This window comes from Macaca nemestrina, chromosome X, assembly GCF_043159975.1.
Source record: "Macaca nemestrina isolate mMacNem1 chromosome X, mMacNem.hap1, whole genome shotgun sequence".
In the NCBI taxonomy this organism is placed as follows: Eukaryota; Metazoa; Chordata; class Mammalia; order Primates; family Cercopithecidae; genus Macaca; species Macaca nemestrina.
The window spans coordinates 66,392,585-66,416,122 of record NC_092145.1 but is presented as its reverse complement, the minus strand read 5'-3'; positions in this window follow the sequence as shown (position 1 = coordinate 66,416,122).

Here is a 23,538-nt window from a genome sequence, read left to right as displayed (position 1 = left end):
GATATGCACCAAAATAGAACATCTTGAAAGCACAAAACTCACAGGGCCTATAAATCAATAACACAATTTAAAAAACAGGGTAGGGTATCTATGTAACAACATGATGAAGAGAATAGTACCTCACTTCTCAATATTACTGTTGAATGTAAATGGCCTAAATGCTTCACTAAACAAATACAGAAAGGCAGAATGGATAAAATATCATAAATCAAATATCAGTTGTCTTTAAGAGACTCACTTAACACATAAGGATTCATATAAACTTAAGGTAAAGATGGAGAAAGATGTTCCACACAAATGGAAACAAAAAATGAGCAGGAGGAGCTATTTATATATATACACACACACACACACATATATATACACCTACACATATATATACATACATATACATATATACACGTATATACATATATATACATATATACATATATACACATATATATAAAGCAGACATTAAAGTAACAACAGTAAAAAAAAGAAAGACAAAGAAGATCATTATATAATGATAAAAGAATCAACCCAAGAAAAAATAGACTAATCCTAAATTTATGTACACCTACTACTGGAGCTCCATGATTTAGAAAACAATTAGTATCAGACCTAAGAAATAAGATAGAAAGTAACATTAATAGTGCGAGACTTCAATATTCCACTGACAGCCTGAGATAGATAATTGAGACAGAAAGTCAACAAGAAACAATGTACTTAAACTACACTTTAGGCCAAAATAGTTTTAACAGCTGTTTACAATCTACTGAACAACTGCAGAATATACATTCATCTCATCATCACATGAAACATTCTCCAAAATAGATCATTAATAGACTACAAAACAAGTCTCAATAAATTTAAGAAAATCAAAATTATATCAAGTATCTTCACAACCACAGTAGAATAAAATGATAAATCAACTCCAAAAGGAGCCCTTAAAACCATATAAATACATGGAAATTAAGTAATCTGTTCCTGAATAATTATTAGTTAACAATGAAATCAAAATGAAAATTTAAAACTATTTTAAATGAATGATAATAGTGACATAAGTGATAAAAACATCTGGGATACAGCTAAAGCAGTGCTAAGAGGAAAGTTTATAGCATTAAATACCTACATCATAAAGTCTGAAAGAGAACAAATTGACAATCTAATATCACACTTAAAGCACCAGAGAAACATGAACAGACTAAACCCAAAGCCAGCATAAGAAAATAAATAGAGAAAAATAAGTATATAAAATGGAAAAAAAAAAAAAAAGAAAAGATAAAGGAAACAAAAAGCTTATTTTTTGAAAGATAAACAAAATTGATAGACCATTATGAGATTAGCTAAGAAAAGAGGAGAGAAGATCCAAATAAACTCAATTAGATATAAAACTGGAGACACTACAACCAATACCACAGACATATAAAAGATAATTAAACACTACTATGAACACCTTTATGTGCACAAACTAGAACAACTACAGGAAATGGATAAATTCCCTGGAAATATACAACTCTCCTAGATTAAATCAAGAAGAAATAGAAAACATGAACAGACCAGTAACAAGCAGCGAGAGAGAATGAGTAATAAAACAATTGGAAACAAAAAAAGAAAAGCCCAGGAATAGATAGATTCACAGTTGGTTCTCCAGACATTCAAAGAAAAATTTGTACCAATCTTACTGAAAATACTCCAAATGATTGAGAAAAAGAAAATCCTCCCTAAATCATTCTATGAAGCCAATGTTACTCTAATTACAAAACCAGAAAAGGACATAAGAAAGAAAGAAAACTACAGATCAATATCCCTGGTGAACATAGATGCAAAATCCTCAACAAAATACTAGCTAACATTCCAATAGCACATCAAAAAAATAATAGATAATGATTGAGGATAGTTTACCACATGCAAGTAAATAATGTGTTATATAGCATAAACAGAATTAAAAACAAAAACCATATGATTATCTCAATAGATACAAAAAAAGCACTCGATAAAATTCAGCATCTTTTTATGATAAAAACCCTCAAAAAACTAGGCATATAAGGGACTTACTTCAAAATAATACAAGCTATATATGACACACCTACAGCCAACATCATGCTGAATGGGGAAAAGTTGAAAGCATTCCCCCTGAGAAATGGAAGAAGACAAGGATGCCCACTTTCACCACTTATATTCAACATAGCACTGGAAATCCCAACCAGAACAATCAGGCAAGATAAAGAAATGAAGAGCATCCAAACTGGAACAGAGAAAATTAAACTATCACTGTTCACTGATGATATGATCATACACCTAGAAAATGCTAAAGATTCCTCCAAAAGATTCTTAGATGTGATCAATGAATTCAGTAAAGTCTCAGGTTATGAAATCAATGTACACAAATTAGTAGCACTGCACACACGAACAATGACCAAGCTGAGAATTAAATAAAGAATTCAATACCTTTTACAACAGGTGCAAAAAATTAAATACCTAGAAATATACTTAACAATGTGATGAAGGATCTCTACAAAGAAAACTACAAAATGCTGCTAAAGAAAATCACCAATGACACAAACAAATGAAAACACGTCTCACGCTCATGGATGGGAAGAATCAATATTGTGAAAATAACCATATGTTTCAAAGCAATCTACAGCTTCAGTGGAATTCCCATTAAAATGCCATCACCATTTTTCTCGGAACTAGAATAAACAATCCTAAAATTCACATGGAATCAGGAAAGAACCAGAATGGCCAAAGCAATACTAAGTAATAAGAACAAATCTGAAGGCATCACATTACCAGACTTTAAATTACACTGCAAGGCTATAGTTACAAAAAAAAGCATGGTAGTTCTATAGAAATAGGCACTTAGACCAATGCAACAGAACAGAGAACCCAGAAATAAAGTCAAATATGTATAGCCAACTGATCTTTGACAAATCATACAATAGCATATATTGGGAACAGAACACCCTATTCAATAAATGGTGCTGGAAAAATTGGCAAGCCGCATGTAGAAGTATGAAATTGGATCCCCATCTCTCACCTTATACAAAAATCAACTAAAGAACTTACAACTAAGACCTGAGGCCATAAAAATTCTAGAAAATAACATCGGAAAATCTTCTAGACATTAGCCTAGGCAAAGAATTTATGACTAAGACCCAAAAAGCAAATGGAACAAAAACAAAAATGAATAAATGAGACCTAATTAAACTAAAACATGTCTGCACAACAAAAGAAATAATCAACAGAGTAGACCGACAACCAACAGAATGAGAGAAAATATTTGCAAACCATGATTCCGATGAAAGACTAGTATCCAGAATCTACAAGAATCTCAAGCAAATTGGCAAGAAATAAAAGAAAACAAATAATCCTATAAAGTGGGCAAATGATATGAATAGACATTCCTCAAAAGAAGATACACAAATGGCCAACAGACATATGAAGAAATTTTCAACATCACTAATTATCAGGGAAATGCAAATTAAAATCACAATGTGATACTGCCTTATTTCAGCAAGAATGGCCATTATTAAAAAGTCAAGAAACAATGGATGTTGACATGGATGAGGTGAAAAGGGAGCACTTATACACTACTGGTGGAAATGTGAATTAGTACAACCTCCACGAAAAACAGTATGGAAATTCCTTAAAAGAGCTAAAAGTAGATCTATTTGATCCAGCTATCCCACTGCTGGGTATCTACCAAAAGGAAAAATAGTCATTATATGAAAGAGTCCCATGAACACATATGTTTGCAGTTCACAACTGCAAAGATGTGAAACCAACCTGCCTATTGACCAATGAGTGGATAAAAAAAAAAATATGGTATATATACACTGTGAAATACTACACAGTCATAAAATTAAATGAAATAATGTCTGGCCGGGCGCGGTGGCTCACGCCTGTAATCCCTGCACTTTGGGAGGCCGAGGCGGGCGGATCACGAGGTCAGTAGATCGAGACCATCCTGGCTAACACGGTGAAACCCCGTCTCTACTAAAATACAAAAAATTAGCCGGGCGCGGTGGCGGGCGCCTGTAGTCCCAGCTACTCCGGAGGCTGAGGCAGGAGAATGGCGCGAACCCGGGAGGCGGAGCTTGCAGTGAGCCGAGATGGTGCCACTGCACTCCAGCCTGGGCGACGGAGTGAAGACTCCGCCTCAAAAAAAAAAAAAAAAAAAAAAAAAAAGAAATAATGTCTTTTTCAGCAACTTGAATGGACCTGGAGGTCCTTATTCTAAGTGAAGTTATTCAGGAATAGAAAATGAAATACCGTATGTTTTCACCTATAAGTGGGAGCTAATGTGTGAGAACAGAAAGCCATATAGAGTAATATAATGGGCTTTGGGGACTTTGGCAGGGGACAGGAGTGAGAAATAAGAGACTACTTATTAAGTACATTGTGCACTGCTCACATGATGGGCATACTAAAATCTCAGAATTCACCACTACAGAATTCATTCATGTAACCAAAAACCACTCATACCTTAAATATATTGAAATAAAAAGAAGAAAACGGATTATATATATAAATAGGTTGCAGTTACTTTCTTCTGAAGTTCATGTTGTCTAGCTTCAGTTTGCAGGGCTGTGCGAAAAAACGTCTCAAGTTTTAGTGACTTCGAATTAGGAAAAATGGGGGAAAGGGAAAATAAAGGAGGAGAAATGTTGAAAACATTATTTTGGAGACTTGTAGCCAGGAAAAATTTTAGGATTTAGTCTAAATTGTAGAAAATAATAAGCTGAAAAACACTGGACAAAGCAGGAATCTAATAACAGGTGTACTATCGTTCATTTTGAAACATAGGTTTTCTTTCTTCAATTTCACTGTTTTATTAAGGATAAAGTCATAGTAGTACCAAGTTATTTGTAAAACAACTTTTAGTCTTATTTTACTTCACTTGATGACTTGTGTAAAGTGCAGCGAGGATAATTATTTGCCATATAAGCTTTCTCTCTCTCTCTCTGTCTCTCGCATCAATTGGCTTTGCTGGAACATTTTCCACAAGGGATCTAAGTTTAGACCGTTTTAAAAGCTTCAAGCCCAGTCAAAGATTTATCTGTGCCTGAAGACATCAGTATACAGTGGGTGAATTTCGCTCTTTGTAAGGCCCCTAGGATATTTGGGGTTACTGGGCCTGTCACAAAGTGAAATTATTTACAAACCAAAGGTTAGGACCATGTCCCCAGGGCAAATCTGCAACCTCCCTATAGGACAACAGCTGATGTGATCTTGAAAATGTCACCTCCTGGTGGGAGGACAACCAACACAAAACCAGTGCGCTAAACAAAAACACAACCAAGGACCCTCACAGAGTCCACTTCATACACCTGCTTCCTCCACCAGAGCAGGTGCTGGTATCCATGGCTGCAAGACCTGAAGATGGATCACATCACAGGACTCTTTGCAACACTCCCCAGTACCAGCCCGAAGCCCAGTAGCTCCACTGGGTGGCTAGACCTGGAAGATCAAAAATTATCACTACAGTTCGGCACTCAGGAAGCCCCATTCCTGAAAGAAAAGGGAGAACACCACATCAAGAGAACAGGCTCAGGGTCTACTCAGCAGACTTCCTCTCTGAGCCTGCCCCAGTGCTAGGTTGAGCCTATTGGCCTAAGGCCCCAGACCAGACCAGCCCCAATGCCCCACTAATGCCCACAGCCATTATCAGGCCAACAGCTGCAGACCCGGACTTCAGGTTGGCCCTTGCATATACAGAGTTCAGGCTAATCAAGCACCAAGTCAGAACCTGAGGCCCTAGGCTGCAGGCCTGTTTTAGTGTTAGGTTGGCACAACTGGCCTCAAATATTAGGTGGGCTTCTGTGGATACAGGTATCAAGAAATTCTTCAAGCTCAAAGAAAAGGAAGCTAATTAGTAACACAAAAACATACGAGAGTATAAAGCTCTGGTAAAAGCAAGCAAACAGTCTAATTCAGAATATCCTAATAACGTAATGGTAGTGTTATCGTATATAACAGTAGCATGAACGTTAAAAGATTCAAACCTATTAAATAATAATAGCTATCACAATGTGTTAAGGAATACAAAATATAAAAAGACACGAGCTGTGACACCAAAAACTTAAAATATGCGTGGATGGTGGAGTAAAAGTGTAGAGTATTTTTATGCAACCAAAGGTAAGTTGTCATTAGCTTGAAACAGCCTGCTATAAATATAAGATTTTTTATATAAACCTCATGGTAATCACAAAATGAAACATATAGTAAACTAACAAGAGGTAAAAATTGAGCTATCAAATTATAGTCGTAGAAATAATAACTTAATCACAAAGGAAGACAGCAAGAGTGAAAAAAGGAACAAATGATCTACAAAATAACTAGAAAAAATTAATGAAATGGCAGTAGTAGGTCCTTACCTAGAAATAATACCCTGAATGTAAATGAATTAAATTCTCTAATCAAAAGATATAGAGAAGCTGAGTGAGTTAAAAAAAAAAAAAAAAGCAAGACTCAACCATGTACTGCACACGAGAAACTCACTTAACCTGTAATTACACATGTAGACTAAAAGTGAAGAGAAGAAAAAAGATAGTCCATGTAAATGAAAAAAGAGAACAGTGATAGCTATGCTTATATAAGATAAAATAAACTTTTAAGTCAAAAACTGTAAAATGATACAAAAGGGTTATTATATAATTATGAAGAGACCAATTCTTCAAATAATAAAACAATTATATATGCACTCAAAATTTGAGCACATAAATACATAAAACAACTTTAAAAAGAAATGAAGCAAGATATAGACTGTAAATCAATAATAGTACAGTATTTCAATACTTTCAGCAATGGAAAGATGAATACATCAGACTTATAAATGACACTTTAGACAAAAGGAACTTACCAGACATATACAAAACAATCCATTCTACAGAAGCAGAATACACTCTTCTCAACCACAGATAGAACATTCTCTAAGATAGATTATATGTTAGCCCACAAAACAAGTTTTAACGAATTTAAAATTTTGAAATAATGTCAAGTATCTTTTCCAACCAAAATAATATGAAACTAGAAAATATTAACAAAATAAATTTTAGAAAAATGTATAAGTACATGGAAAATAAACAACATGCTCTTGAACAGCCAATGAATAAAACAAGAAATTAAAAGAGAAAATTTAAAAGTATCATGAGACAAATATAAATAAAAACCCAACTGTGTTAGTCTACTCTGTGCTGCTACAAAGATATACTTGAGGCTGGGTAATTTATAAAGAAAAGAGGTTTGTTTGGCTCATGGTTCTACAGACTGTATAAGCATGGCACCAACATCTGCTTGGCTTCTAGTGAGGTCTCAGGAAACTTTTACTCATGGCAGATGGAAAAGGGGAACAAGGCATGCCACATGGTGAGAGAGCAGGCAAGAGAGATGCTATGTTCTTTTAAACAACCAGCTCTCACATGAACAAACTCATTGCTACAGACAGGGGACAAAACTATTTATGAGAGACCTGCCCTCGTGGCACAACCACCTCCCACTAGGCCCCACATTCAACAGTGCGGATCACATTTCAACATGAACTTTGGAGGGGAAAAACTTCCAAACTATATAAACAGTGTGCTAAAACATATAATATGGAGCAACAGCAGTTCTAAAAGAAAAGATTCTAGCAATTATTGCCTATGTAAATATAAGAACAATCTTAAACAATGTAATGATACACCTCAAGTTACTAGAAAAGCAAAAGCAGACTAAGTCCAAAGTTAGTATAAGGAAGGAAATAATAAAGATTAGGACAAAAATAAATAGAGACTGGAAAACCTATATGAAAGATCAACAAAACTAAGGATTATATCTTAAAAGACAAACAAAATCAAAATAAACAATGTAATGATACACCTCAAGTTACTAGAAAAACAAAAGCAGACTAAGTCCAAAGTTAGTATAAGGAACGAAATAATAAAGATCAGGAAAAAAAATAAATCGAGACCAGAAAACCCGTATAAAAGATCAATAAAACTAAGGATTAGATCTTAAAAGATAAACAAAATCAACAAACCTTTAGCTAGATGAACAAAAAAGAGAGGACTCAAATACATAAATCAAAAATGAAAGAGAAGAAATTGCAACTGATACAACAGAAATGCAAAGAATCATAAGAGACTACTATGAACAATTACATGCTAACAAGTTGGACAGCCTAGAAAAAAAAATACATTTTTATAAACATACAATCTACCAAGACTGAATTATGACAAAGTAGAAAATTAAACAGACCAATGTGTAAGAAGAGTGAATCACTTATAATAAGTCTCCTATCAAAGAAAATCCCAGGATCTGATGGCTTCACTGCTAAATTTTACCAAACATTTACATAAGAGCTATTAACAATACCAATTATTCTCAAACTCTTCCCAAAAAAAGTAAAGAAAAGGCAATACATTCAAACTCAGTTTATGAGGCCAGCAGTATCCTGATACCAAAACTAGACAATGACACTATAAGAAAAGAAAATTACAAGTCAATATCCCTGACGAACATAGATGAAAAACTCTTTAACAAAATATTAGCCAACCAAATGCAACAGCACATTAGAAAGATTATGATCAAGTGGGATTTAACCCTAAGATACTAGAATGATTCAACATATGCAAATCAACAAATGTGATACATCACATTAACAGAATAAAGGACAAACACCAAAGATATTTCTATAGATGCAAACAAGGCATTTGACAAAATTCAAAATGCTTTTATCATAAAACACTTAACAAATTAGACATAGAAGAAATATACCTCAACCATAAAAGGTCATATATGACAAACCCAAAGATAACATCATATTCATTGGTGAAAAGTTGCAAGTTTTTCCTCTTATCAGGAACAAAACAAAAGTGACCAATCTCATCACTTCTATTCAACAAAGTACTGGGAATCCTATTCAGAGCAATTCAACAAGAGAAAAATATAAAAACATCTAAATTGGAAAGGAAAAGGACACATTGTCCCTGTTTGCAGACAACATAATCTTATCTATGGAAAACCTTAAAGACTCCTCCCCAAAACTGTTAAAACTAATAAACAAATTCAATAAAGTTGTAAGATACAAAACCATCATACAATAATCAGTAGTGTATTTATACAATAACAATAATACATCTGAAAAGAAATTTATCCTATTTACATTAGTTACAAAATAGAAATAAAATACATCAAATTTAAATTTAATCAAGAAGATGAAAGGCCTGTTACTGAAAGCTATGAAATATGGATGAGAGAAATTCAAGAAAAAAAAAATAAATAATTGAAAAGATATGATTATGTATCAGAAGAATTAATATTGTTAAAATAACTATACTACCTAAAGTAATTTACAGATCCAATGCAATCTGTATCAAAATAGCAATGACATTTTTCACAGAAAAAAATACGACAATCCTGCAGTTTATATGGAACCACAAGAGACTCTGAATATCCAAAGCAATTTAAACCAAAAATCTAATCCAGAGGCACCATATTATCTTAGTTCAAAATACAATTTAAAGTCCTAGTAATCAAAACAGTATGGTACTGGCAGAAAAGGAACCCAGAAATATATTTATGCAATTGATCTTTGACAAAGGTGTCAAGAATACACTAAGGAGAGTCTCTTCAATAAAAAGTGCTGGAATAACTGAATATTCACATAAAGAAGAATGAAATTAGACTCTCATCTGACATCATATATTAAAGGCAGCTCAAAATGTATTAAACACTTAAATATAGGACAAGGAACTATAAAACTACTAGAAGAAAGCATAGGGAAAAAGTTCCATGACATTGATCTGGGCAATGATTTTTTTGTAGATGTTCCCAAAAGGTCATGCAACAAAACTGAAAATAGACAAATGGAATTATATCCAACTACGAAGCTTCTGCACAGCAGCAACAACAAACAAACAAATGAGAAAACAATCAACAGAGTGAAGGGACAACCTACATAATGGTAGAAAATATTTGCAAACCATATATCTGATAAAAAGGTTAATATTCAAAATAGAAGATTTAAACAACTCATTAGGAAAAAAATACTCTGGGCCGGGCGCGGTGGCTCAAGCCTGTAATCCCAGCACTTTGGGAGGCCGAGATGGGCGGATCACGAGGTCAGGAGATCGAGACCATCCTGGCTAACACGGTGAAACCCCGTCTCTACTAAGAAATACAAAAAATAGCCGGGCGAGGTGGCGGCGCCTGTGGTCCCAGCTCCTCGGGAGGCTGAGGCAGGAGAATGGCGTGAACCCGGGGGAGGAGCTTGCAGTGAGCTGAGATCCGGCCACTGCACTCCAGCCTGGGCGACAGCGCGAGACTCTGTCTCAAAAAAAAAAAAAAAAAAAAAAAAAAAAAAAAAAAAAAAAAAAAAAAAAAAACTCTGTTAAAAATGAGCAAATGATCTTAATACATATTTCTGAAAAGAAGACATACAAATGGACAATAAATATATGAAAAAAAACGCTCAAAATCACTATCAGAGAAATGCAAAGTTAAGCCACAAGGAACTAACACCCCATACATGTTATAATAGCTATAATCAAAAGGATGAAAGATAACAAATGCTGGTGAGGATCTGGAGGAATGGGAACCCACATTGTTGGTAGGAATGTAAAATGGTGAAGCTGATATGGAAAACAGTATGGTAGTTGTTCAAAAAATTAAAAATGAAAGTACCATATGATTCAGCATTCCCACTACAATGTATATGTCTTACTCCATTTTGTGTTGCTATAACAAAAACTGGGTGATTTATAATAAAAAGAAATTTATTAATCTCATAGTTTTGGAAGCTGGGAATATCAAGATCTAGGGGCTGCATTGGGTGAGCAGCTTCTTGCTGTGTCATAACATGGTGGAAAGCATTATATGGTGAGAGAGTGTGCACATAAGAGAGAGAAGGAGATTGAACTCATCCTTTTATCAGAAACCTACTCTCAAGATAACTAACCCACTTTTACAATAACAATATTAATCCATCCATGAGGGAGAGCCCTCATCACTTAGTCACCACTTAAAGTTCCCACCTCTCAACACTGTTGCTTTGGGGATGAAATTGCCAACACATGAACTCTGTGGGGCACATTCAACACTTACGAGTATATATCTAAAGAAATAAAATACGTATATGAAAAGATCTCTGAACTCTGTTAGTTTCAGCATTCCTCACAATGGCTGATAGAGAATCAACCTAAGTGTTCAACAACAGACATATAAAGGAAGTGTGGCATATATACACAGTAGAATACATTCTACCTTAAAAGATAAGGATATTCTGTCATTTGTGACAACATGAATGAACCTAGAGAAATTTATGCCAAGTGAAATAAATCAGGAACAGAAAGATAAATACTGTATGATCTCATTTATATAAGGAATCAAAAAAAGTTGGACTCATAGAAGGGGAGAGTGGAATGGTGGTTACCATAGGCTGTGGGCTGGGGCAGATGCTGGGAAAATGGTCAAATAAAACAAAGTTTCAGTTAGATAGGAGGAATGAGTGCAAGATATTTATTGACAACTTGGTTACTATAGTTAGTAACAATGTATTGCATTCTCAAAACTTGCTAAGTGAGTAGATTTTAAGAGTTCTCATCACAAAGAATAAGTATGTGAGGTAATGCATATGTTAATTTAATCTAGTCATTCACAAATGTATACGTATTGTAAAACATTATGTTGTACATGATAAATATGTACAAATTTATTTGCCAATTAAAAATAAATAAAAATAATCTACAGAACAGAGATTTTAAAAAGTGGAGAGACAAAGATGGAATTTTAAAACTGCCTGATTTTGAAACTTCCTAAAAAACTACAGCTATAAAAACAGTGTAGTAGTTGCATAAAAATAGACATATAACAATAGATTATAATTGACAGTCCAAAAATAAACCCATACAACTATGGTCAATTTATTTTCAACAGTCTCCAAGGCAAACTAATGGGGAAAAATATTTGTGTCAACCAATACTACTGAGACAATTGTATCCACATTCAAAAGGAATTATTAGGAATCCTAATCCACACTAGATATAAAAATAATTCAAAAATCATCAAATATCTAGATGTATGACCTAAAATTATAGAACCCTTAGAATAAAACATAGGTGTAAATCTACATAACTTCAGACTATACAATGGTTTCTTAGATATGGTACCTGAGGCACAAATGCCCTCCCCCCACCAAAATAGATAAGTTGGAATGCATCAAAATTAAAAAGCTTATTTTTGCTTTGAAAGAGTTGATCAAGAAAGTTAAAAAGAAACATGCATAATGGATAAAATTATTTGTAAAATATATATTTGGTAAGTGTCATAAGTGCCTAGTATTCAGAATATATAAGAAACTTTCAAAAAAAAAAAACAAAAATAGAAGTCAATTAAAAATGGATAAAGTATCTGAATAGACATTTCTTTAAGGAAGATATACAAATGGCCAATAACCACTTGAAAAGGTGTTAAAACCTATTAGTCACTAGAGAAATGCAAGTCAAATCCATAATGAGATAATGCTCTCTACTAAGATGGCTGTAATAACAAGTTTAATAAATGGATAATAAAAAGTTTTGCTAAGAATGCAGAAAATTTGAAATCCTCACACATTGTTGGTGAGAAAGTAAAATGGTGTAGATACTTCAAAAGTAATTTGGATGTTCCTCAAAGAGTTAAACATAGAACTGCCACATGACTCACCAATTCCAGTTCTAAATATACATTCAAACCAATTAAAAATGTATATCTATACTAAATCTTGTACATGAATGATCATAATGGCATTATTAATAATAGTCCAAAGGGAAAACAGCCTCAAAGCTTACCTATTAATGAATAGAAAACAAATGTTTTGTATCCATAAAATGGAATAGAGTCCAGTCATAAAAGTAATAAAAAGTCCTAATTCATGCCATGCCGTGAATGAATATTAAAAACATATTCTAACTACATGAAGCCAGGCATAAACAGATACATATTTTATGATTCCATTTTATTGGATGTCTTGAATAGACAAATTCATAGACACTGATAATACATTGATGTTTGCCAGAACTTGGAGGGTGAAGGGGAATGACTGCTAACATGGAATATTTTCTTTTCTTTTCTTTTCTTTTTTTTTGAGAAGTCTCACTCTTGTCCCCCAGGCTGAAGTGTAATGGTATGATCTCGGCTCACTGCAACCTCTGCCTCCTGGGTTCAAGTGATTCTCCTGCCTCAGCCTCCCGAGTAGCTGGGATTACAGGCGTCCATCACCACGCCCGGCTAATATTTTTGTATTTTTAGTAGACACAGGGTTTCACATGTTGGCCAGGATGGTCTCAATTTCTTGACCTCGTGATTCACCCTCCTCGGCCTCCCAAAGTGCTGGGATTACAGGCGTGAACCACTGTGCCCAGCCATAAGATATTTTCATAGGAGGGGCAGGGTGGTGGGGAAATGTTATGGAACTAGATAGTAGTGATGGTTATGCAACTTGGTGTATACAGCAATACCCCCATAATTGTGAACTCTAAAATAGTAATTTTAATGGTTTTTATATCATATTTCTATTTTAAAAAATATATACAAGTAGATACATTTTACTTTAAGTATACAAGTTATTCATGCCAATCTTTTAAAGTAGAAATGATATCTTTGCACATAATGTCCTCTAAATAAGCTCTGAATCATCTTTTTTGTATTAATCACACCCGTAATGCAGTCTATGATTTACAGTTTGAATTTCTTTAAAGTGGAACCAGAATTAAAAGACAAAAATAAAACAACATTCATACAATCCTTCCAGACTTTTACAAAACTTCCACAATGTTTTTAGTTATTTGATCTACACCTATTTTCATAATATAATTTCTATTCTAGAATGGCTTTATGTAGTCATTCTGCAGCATTATGCTTAATATTCATAGAAGATTAGTACATTATCACACATAATTCATCAGAGACAAATGGATGCCTTTTATCTTTATAGTGTGCTTTATATTCAAAATGCTCTTCACGAGAATGCAATATGGTTTGGATGTTTGTCCCCTCCAAATCTCACGTTAAAATGTGAGCTTTATGCTGAAATGAGTCAAGACTTTGGGAGAGTATTGGGAAGAGATGATGTATTTTGTAATGTGAGAAGGACATGAGATTTGGGAGGCCAGAGGCAGAATGATATAGTTTGGATGCTTGTGCCCTCCAAATCTCATGTTCAAATGTCAATGTTGGAAGTGGGACCTACTGGGAGGTATTAAATCATGGGGGCAGATCACTGATGAATGACTTGGTGTCATCCCCTTGGTGATAAGTGAATTCCCACTCAGGTCATGTGAGATATAATTGTTAAAAAGAGTGTGAGACCTCCCCCTTACTAATGAGGAACTGAACAAAAAGTTAATATGCTAACATGTTGGTAAGTGTTATTGCAACAGTACCTTATATTAATTGCAACAGCACCTTATTTTAATCAAATTGTTTGTTGACTTAAATATTGATTTAATGAATATAAGACATAATACAAGAGAGATGAATAGATGCTTTAAGGTAGAGTGATATAAAATGTATTGGACATGGAAACAGAAGATTTTAGGTTGAATTCTGATACTATCACTTAATAAACATGAGACCTTGAGAACACTGATAACCTCTCTGAACCAGTATGTTCTCCTTACAAGTATGCTTTAACTGTGTCACAGTTTAATGGCAAGGATCGAGTGAATTAATGCCTAGGAAAAGACAATTAAAACTCTAAAAAGTGGCATATAGCACATATTTTTAGGAACATACTTAAGAGACTTAATGGTCCATCCATTATATTAATTTTCTACAATGAAATGGAAATATGCTCAGTGTATGTTTTTGATGATGTCAGTACTTTGGATTGCAATCTCAGAAAAAGGGAGAGAGAAATGAAAACACTGGAGATGCTATCGTCAGATCTACTTTATTTTAAATAGAGTAAATTTAGGCTTAAGTTCACTGAGGAAAACCAGTTTTATGCCTACTGTCCCAGCATAATATTATGATTTCTTCTTTTTATTTTAGATGCATAAAGTTTTAAACTATGACTTATATGATTACTCTGATATTAAATTGTCAATGGCAGTATTCACTACTAGGAGAGTCAATCTTCAAGGATTTAGAAGTAGCTCTGAACAAAGTGAATCGATTGATCACATGACAGAATAATTAAACATTTGGATTTTTTCCAAGACGCAGGACAGAAAGCTTAGTTAGCATGCCTCATCTGGTTGGGAAGAGCAAAATAGTGTATAGAGATTCACAGTGTGAAATTTTATCTAAGAAATAACACAGAAACTCCACAGAAAATGTGAAAGAAACTTTATACACTTTGGAAAAAAAAAAAAAGGATGGGCAGCAACCTGTACCAAGAATCAGGTGGAAAACTGTGAGTCTCCAGAGCATAAAAGACGGAGGCTATCTCCATGATTCACACATCCACTGGGGAGTTGGGCAATTCGAGTCACAGGAGACTGCCTTAACCCAACCCAGTGCTGGAGCTAATTTGGTGAACAGTTGGGGGGTATAGGAGAAGGAGCGACATCGGGACATGCTTTTTGTGCACTCCCACACCCCAGCTGGGACAGAAGGAAATCATTCCTGATTGTTACATATAAGGCACCTTGTGGAATTCTGCCAGCCAACTCAGGCAGTGGTCGTAGGTTGGGAGAAGCTCCCAAGTAAGATTATAATCTAATGTCAAGCAGGAATAAATCCGAACTGAGAGGCTAGCTGGATGTGTGCTCTTGCCACAGTCATAAGAGCTAAACACTCTGGCTGCACAGGTGAGCAAACTGGTGGTATGGCCTTAAAGCCATAGTTTCTGTTTCAGGTGGGAAGGCTTGCAGCCTGAGGCAGTTGTGCATTCTGCATGCAGATGGACTGGGACCAAGCTAGCTGCTGAAGCTTTCTGCCAGCAGGAGGCTGTGAGTGTGACACTGGCTTTGTCAAGGCATGGGATCTGGGTGGATCTCACTGCCACCCGCTACACCTATCTACCCATGTAGACTCCTCTGTGCAGACTAGGCAATTCTGCTACTTCCTGGAACACTCCACCAGCAGCCAGGGAACAGCCCTCCAATCCTCACTGGGGACGCTACTTGTACTTACATGTAGAGAGCCAGAGCATTACTCAGCCCCAACCAAGATTTGCCTTTCCACCCACTTTGGCAGCAGAACATGGACAGGAACTTGTGGGAAGTCTATGGTTCCACTTATTGTCTGAGACATCTGACTTCTTCTTCTGGGAAACATAGGTCAAGCATAAATCCCACAGATACCACAGCAAGCTAGATCTCTCCTGCAAGTACCACCTCTTGGTCACTGGTCAACCAGCACGTTTGCAGACACAATAACGCATCACTTGGGAAGGAGAAAATTTTTGCATGACCTCAGCTAACATCATTGCCAATAATACCTCAGCTATCCAAGAGGCCTTCTGCTTATTCATATGCCCAGTACAGTAATACTACAGCTGGCAGTTGAGAAAGGTACTACCCTAAGGCAATTTATAACCAAGGAAATCTTACAGATTTCATGTCACCTCCCTGCAACTCCCATCAGAGCTGGTGTTTGCACCTGCCACTGAGAGACCAGAGAACAGGTCAGCTCAGTCCAGCTTCACCCAATACGACTCCCCTCTAGAGCTAAGAGTGGAGCTGAAGCCACGGCATATACCACAGATCAGTTCCCCTGAAGCATCAGAAAGCTTCTCCAAATGGTTGACTAGAAGTGTCAGGGACCAATTCTCCTCAGAAGGATCAACCAAAATTAGAGGTGAATAGGCATATCCCAGATGGAGTGTTAAGAGAAGAGTACTGAAGCCTATCAGAGACTTCACTGGAGGAATCTATGATACACATACAAATGAAAGTAATAAGAAGCTGGCAGGGATCAAACACTGAGAGAGTATTCCACAGAAAGGGTAGGTGGGAGTGCATTCAGCATTGCTAGCCTCTGTGGCACACTGCTGGTATCCAAACTCAGGGAGATCTTCTTTGCTCTCATGAATCCAAGTAATGGCATGGGCTATGAACTGGGGACTTCTCAAGAACATTGCACCGGGCTACCAGATTACACAATGTCCCTTCCCTTTCCTCCTGGACCTGAGCTGCAATAGGTGGTGCCATACTGGGTGCACACCCATTGTGGGACCTTCAATCCTTGCGTCTTTACATCGCTGGATCCCTTGCAGACAGTCCCCAGAAGCAGCCTGGATGGTGGCAGCCCCATAGGGCAGCTAGACCAAGAGGAGTCACAGGATTCACAGTAGTCTGGCCTTCGGGGATCACCTGTCTTAGGGTAATAAGGAATTAACGACACTAAAGAAACAGTCTATGGGCAAAAGAAACCAGACTGCAAGGTTTTCTGTGTCCCAGAACTTCCTGCCTTTTTTTTTTTTTTTTTTTTTTTTTTTTGAGACGGAGTCTTGCTCTGTCACCCAGGCTGGAGTGCAGTGGCCGGATCTCAGCTCACTGCAAGCTCCGCCTCCCGGGTTCACGCCATTCTCCTGCCTCAGCCTCCCAAGTAGCTGGGACTACAGGCGCCCGCCACCTCGCCCGGCTAGTTTTTTGTATTTTTTAGTAGAGACGGTGTTTCACCGTGTTAGCCAGGATGGTCTCGATCTCCTGACCTCGTGATCCGCCCGTCTCGGCCTCCCAAAGTGCTGGGATTACAGGCTTGAGCCACCGCGCCCGGCCTGAACTTCCTGCTTGTGGGAAGTTTCTCTCAGCAGGGGCACTGGTGCAGTGCTGAGCTCAGTGGGGGAAGACTGCAGCTCTGCCACAGCAGTCAAGCAGCCTGCTATTCATGAAGTGACTTGGAGAAGGGGACTTCTCTCGCCTCTCCAACCACTGTAGACACAGCTGGGGCTTCTCTTATAGGAGTTTGGTGCAGGTGTACATGTAGATAGACTTTCTGAGGCACTTCAGGGTGACTGCATCCCCGTGGGAGATGTGCCTTCCAGTATCAATCCTACATGAGAGGTGGAGTCCCACTCCCTCTCTACATGATCCAACAGTATCCCTGCAGCTGAATACAGGTGCTTGTCTGATCTGAGTATATGGAACACTGGGACAGGGGCGTGATGGGGAGTTGGAGCATTCTACTGCTATCCTGCTATTGGAGGAGCTGAGGCCATTCTCTCCCTTCTCTCTGTGAAGACATCACTGCATTTCACTGGGAACTCCTCCAGCTACTTCTGTCAGGACTGAGACTTTTGCTCACCATTGAGATACTGCATATATGTAAATGCTTCAGCTGTAGCCAGTTCTTACATTGTAGGTGCCTCTTACTGGCTTGAAGGTTAAACTGTTCCAACCCAGTGGAAAAAAAATAATACTGGGATAAAAAAAAAAAAAAAAAAAAAAAAAAAAAAAAAAAAACACATTACTGGGAAATGAAATAAGTTCCATGAGACCTCAGCTGTTTGGGCCCAACAGAAGACAGTGAACCTGCTCAACACCCAGAACATCACTACTCATCTGAGACAAGTTTAGTCCCTCTGCCTATGACCCTTTAAAATTAAAAAAAAAAAAAATGTAGTTACTCCTAAGATAAAATGGCAGTATAGGCATTGAGTAAATATTCCCATTCCAAAAGGGAGACATGAACCAAACATAGGGGCTACAGGCCACATTCAAGTCCAAAATTCAGCAAGGCAGTCATTATAAATCTTAAAGTTCAAAAATAATCTCCTTTGACTATATGTCTCATGTCCAGGGCACACTTGTGAAAGGGGTGGGCTCCCATGGCCTTGGGCAGCTCTGCCCCTCTTTGCCCCTATGGCTTTGCAGGAGTCAGCCCCCATAGCTGCTCTAAGGGTCTGGTGTTGAGTGCCTGCAGCTTTTCCAGGTGCATGGTGCAAGTTGTCAGTGGATCTACAATTCTGGGGTCTGGAGGATGGTGACCTTCTCACAGCTCCACTAGGCAATGTCCCAGTTGGGACTCTGTGTGGGGATGCTCCAACCCCACATTTCTCCTCTGAACTGCCCTAGTTCTCCATGATGGCTCTGTCCCTGTAGCAGACTTCTGCCTAGAAATCTAGTCTCTTTTATATATCCTCTGAAATCTAGGCAAAGGCTCACAAGTCTTGACTCCTGCACTCTATGTACCTGCAGACTTAACACCACTTGGAAGCTGCCAAGGCTTATGGCTTGAACCCTCTTGAGTAGCAGCCCAAGCTGTATCTGGGTCCCTTTGAGCTTAGGCTGGAGTCAGAAGAGCTGGCCTTCAGGGAGCCATGTCCCAAGGCTGAGCAGGGAAGCAGGACCCTAGGAATGGCCTGCAAAACCATTCTGTCCTCCTAGGCCTCCAGGCTTATGATGGTTGGGGTTGCCACAAAGGTCTCTGAAATGTGTTCCAGGCCTCTTGCCCATAGTATTGGCTATAAGCACATGCCTTCCTTTTAGTTATGCAAATTTCTGCAGTCTGCTTCAATTGCTTTCCTGACAATGGGCTTTTCTTTTCTACCATGTGGCCAAGCTAAAAATTTTCAAAACACTTACGCTATGCTTCCCCTTTCAATATAAGTTCTAGTTTCCGGCCATTTATTGGTCACACATGTTAGCATAGGTTGTTAGTAGCAGCCAGGCCAAATCTGGAATGCTTTGCTGCTTAGAAATTTCTTCTGCCAGATACCCTAAATCATCACACTCAAGTTCAAAGTTCCACAGATCCCTATGGTAGCAATACAATGCAGCCAGGCTCTTTGCTAAAACACAACAAAAATGACTTTTACTTGAGTTCCCAATAAGTTTCAAAATAATCTCCTTTGACTCCGTGTGTCATATGCAGAACACACTGGTGTGAAGGGAGGGCTCCCAAAACCTTGGGCAACTCCACCCTTGTGGTGCTGCAGGATTCAGCCCCTGTGGCTGTTCTCAAGGGCTGGCATTGCGTACCTATGACTTTTCCAGGCACGTGGTGCAAGCTGTTGATGGATCTACCATTCTGGGGTCTGGAGGATGGTGGTCCTTTTCTCACAGCCCCACTAGGCACTGCCCCAGTTGGGACTCTGTGTGGGGGTTCCAACCCCACATTTCTTCTTCATACTGACCTAGTAAATGTTCTGCCCTTGCAGTAGGTTTCCGCCTGGACATGTAGACTTTTCCATACATCCTCTGAAGTCTAAGCAGAGGCTCCCAAGCCTCAATAATTGCACTCTGTAAACCCACAGGCTTTTCACCACGTGGAAGCCATCACGGCTTACAGTTTTCACTTTCTGAAGCAGTGGCCTGAGCTGTACCTGGGCTTATTTGAGCCACAGCTGGAGCTGGAGTGCCTGGGATACAGGGGGCAGTCTCCTGAGGCTGTGCAATGCTGTGGGGTCCTACGCCTGACCTACAAAACCATTCTTCCCTCCTAGGCCTGCAAGCCTGTGATGGGAAGAGCTGCCATGAAAGTCTCTGCCCTCATCTTCCTGTCTTCTTCTGAGCCCTTGAAACTCCTCCAACCTCTGCCAGTTACCCAGTTCCAAAGTTGCTTCCACATTTTCAGGTATCTTTATAGCAATACCCTAATTTGGGTACTGATTTTCTGTATTAGTTTGTGTTAGTCCATTTTCACACTGCTATAAAAAATACTCGAGACTGGGTAATTTATAAAGGAAAGAGGATTAATTGACTCACAGTTCTGCATGGCTGGGGAGGCCTCAGGAAGCATAAAATCATGGCAGAAGGCAAAGGGGAAGCAGGCAACTTCTTCACAAGGCAGCAGGAGAGAGAAGAGTGAAGGAGGAACTGTCAAACACTTATAGAACCATCAGATCTCATGAGAACTCACTCACTATCACAAGAACAGCACGGAGGAAACATCCCCCATGATCCAATCACTTCCTTCCCTTGACACATGGGGATTACAGATCCCTCCCTTGGCATACGGGTATTACAAATCAAGATGAGATTTGAGTGGGGACACACAGTCAAACCATATCATATCTGTTCCTGCATTGCTATATAGAAATGCCTGAGGCTGGGTAATTTATAAAGAAAAGAAGTTTAATTGACTCGGGGTTTTGCAGGCTGTACAGGAAGCTTAGTGGCTTCTGCATGAAGACTCTGCCCCCATGATTAAATCACTTCTCACCAGGCCCCATCTCCAACGCTAGGGATTACAATTCAACATGAGATTTGATGGGGACACAGATCCAAACCATATCACCTACACAGTCTAGAAGTGGTGAATATAGAAGGCATTTCAAAAATATGCATAAAATTGAATTTATTCTAAATGGTCTCTTATATAAATGGTCCCATTGGAAAGGTACATTAGTAAATAGTAAGTAAATATGTGCCTGATATACAAAAATAATTATATTAATTGCTTTGGCATGTTATAATACTTGTTACTGGAACATTGTGTTTTTATAGCAGAAAAGCATTCTTAATTAATGTAAAGTTAAGGTTAAATGATCTCTACATTTTCTTATACTTCTGAGAATCTAGGATATATTTTAATACATCACATTTTTTCTATCTACAAATACTTTGAGACACAAATCTTTTACCCCATAACCCCTACGTTCATTTCTACTAATATTCTTAAGCCTACATCTAAACAAACAAAATCAAAAGATGCCTATGTTATTTTAAGCAATGTTTGATGGGCTACACATTTCACACCTTTTGACATATTTTATTAAAATATTTAAATATTAGTGACACGGTCTTAGGATGAGTTATAATTAATATGCATCTCATATTATGCTTAGTGCTTTTTTTGTTGATATATATATAAACACATATCAAAATCAATGTTAAGTAAACTCTATCCTTTATAATAGCCTATCTTGACATAGGGTGTAACAATCATTTAAATTCAGTCAGTGTCAGTTATCTCTGCATGTGGTGGGAGCATTCTAATCAAGTTAGTTAATATGCAACTTTAGTTGGTTTTTACTAATTCTCAAAAATGACTGAGAAGCCTATTAAAAATTGCGAGGTGTTGGCGCTGCTGCTGCTGCTAGGACTGGAGGAGGGACGCACTGCAGTGCACTGCGGGACCCAGCGAGAGACAGACTCGCCACCTGCTGATGCCTCCGCTGCTTGGGGCCTCCGTGGACCCTCTACTTCAGTGTAGAATGAACCAAGGAAACTCAAACCCAGCAGCTATTCCACATGCAGCAGAAGATATTCAAGGAGATGCCAGATGGATGTCTCAGCACAACAGATTTGTTTTGGACTGTAAAGACAAAGAGACTCCATGGTGCAGTTAGATCCCCTTTCAGTTCTAGTGTTTGAAGGAGAGGAGGAATTTAAACTGGTCCTGTACATAGAATGTTTGTTTGACCGAGGAGAAAAATTAGCCGAGGAAGATTGTTGTTTAAATTCATCTGAAACCAGAAGCTGACCTTTTAGTCGTATGTCTAACACACGCATTGAATTATTACTGTTTTCCGAGGACAACAGAAAGCCTAAATACTGAACAATATAAACATTATTTTCCTGGCCCTTCTTTCGGTGGATTACGTCACATATAATAGTTATCAGAATTACACCTACTTGGCTTTAAAACATGCTTTTTCTACTTTTTACTGTTGATAATTTAGCCTTTTGTTTTTATGTTTCTTTTTTCATATGTATCCTGAATATTTTCTTAACATGTAGCATCAGATTGAACATGCTTGTCATTCAAATATGGAAGATGCGATAGTTACAAGTGAATTTGTCCTGCTTTCTTAATCTTTGCCATTCTTAGCAGTGAAAAACAGGTTTTGCCACAGTAAGGGGACTCTTTGGAGAGTATTATTTTTATGCTCCTGAATATCATGTCTATAACATACCTGTGCATGTGGCCTTTCCTCCGTTTTTTCCCTCATCCCCTCTTTTTAATTATTATTATATTTTCTTTTTTTGGTCCTATTGATATCACAAGCTTTTAACATATTTTTGACGTAGGCGCTCTGTTGCTGGAAGTATAGACTCCAGCCAGTTACTCTCCTGATAGTACTGCTATAAAACTCATTCTTGTGTGGTTTTCTGTGCTTTAGAGTCTGTATATTGCTCATCATATTCAGAGTTCTTGTTTGTTTTGTTTTTCTCTTAAAACCTGTTACAGTTTCCTTTTTGGGGAAAAGAATCAGAACTCTGTTTCCCATTCCATAGCACCTGACATTATTTCAAGTTTTATAATATCTTAAGGTGTATATTGAATTTTTTTGATTGGTTTTGTTTTTAAATTATCATCCAAAATTTTGGACCTTTTCCCATGGAGAAACAAGGGAAGCTGTTCTTCAGCATACACGCTCTACCTGTAGCCCATCATTACAGTAAAAAACGACTAAGTTTGTTTCACTTCTAAGTTGTCTCATTAATGTACTTTATCTGAAACTTTATTTCAAGAGAGCTCTTTATAATCTTAATGTTTGCTTGAGCTATAAGAACTGCCATTTAAAAAATGGAATAATAGATAGTTTATTCAGTATAACTATGGAATATGTACAAAATGGATCTACAGATATTTTGAACTGGACCAGGTGGGTTTTGAAGTAACTCATCAGAATCTGCCCTGCAATGATTGTGCTTAATGTTCAAATTCAGTAACGTATTCTTTATGCTCTACTTGATA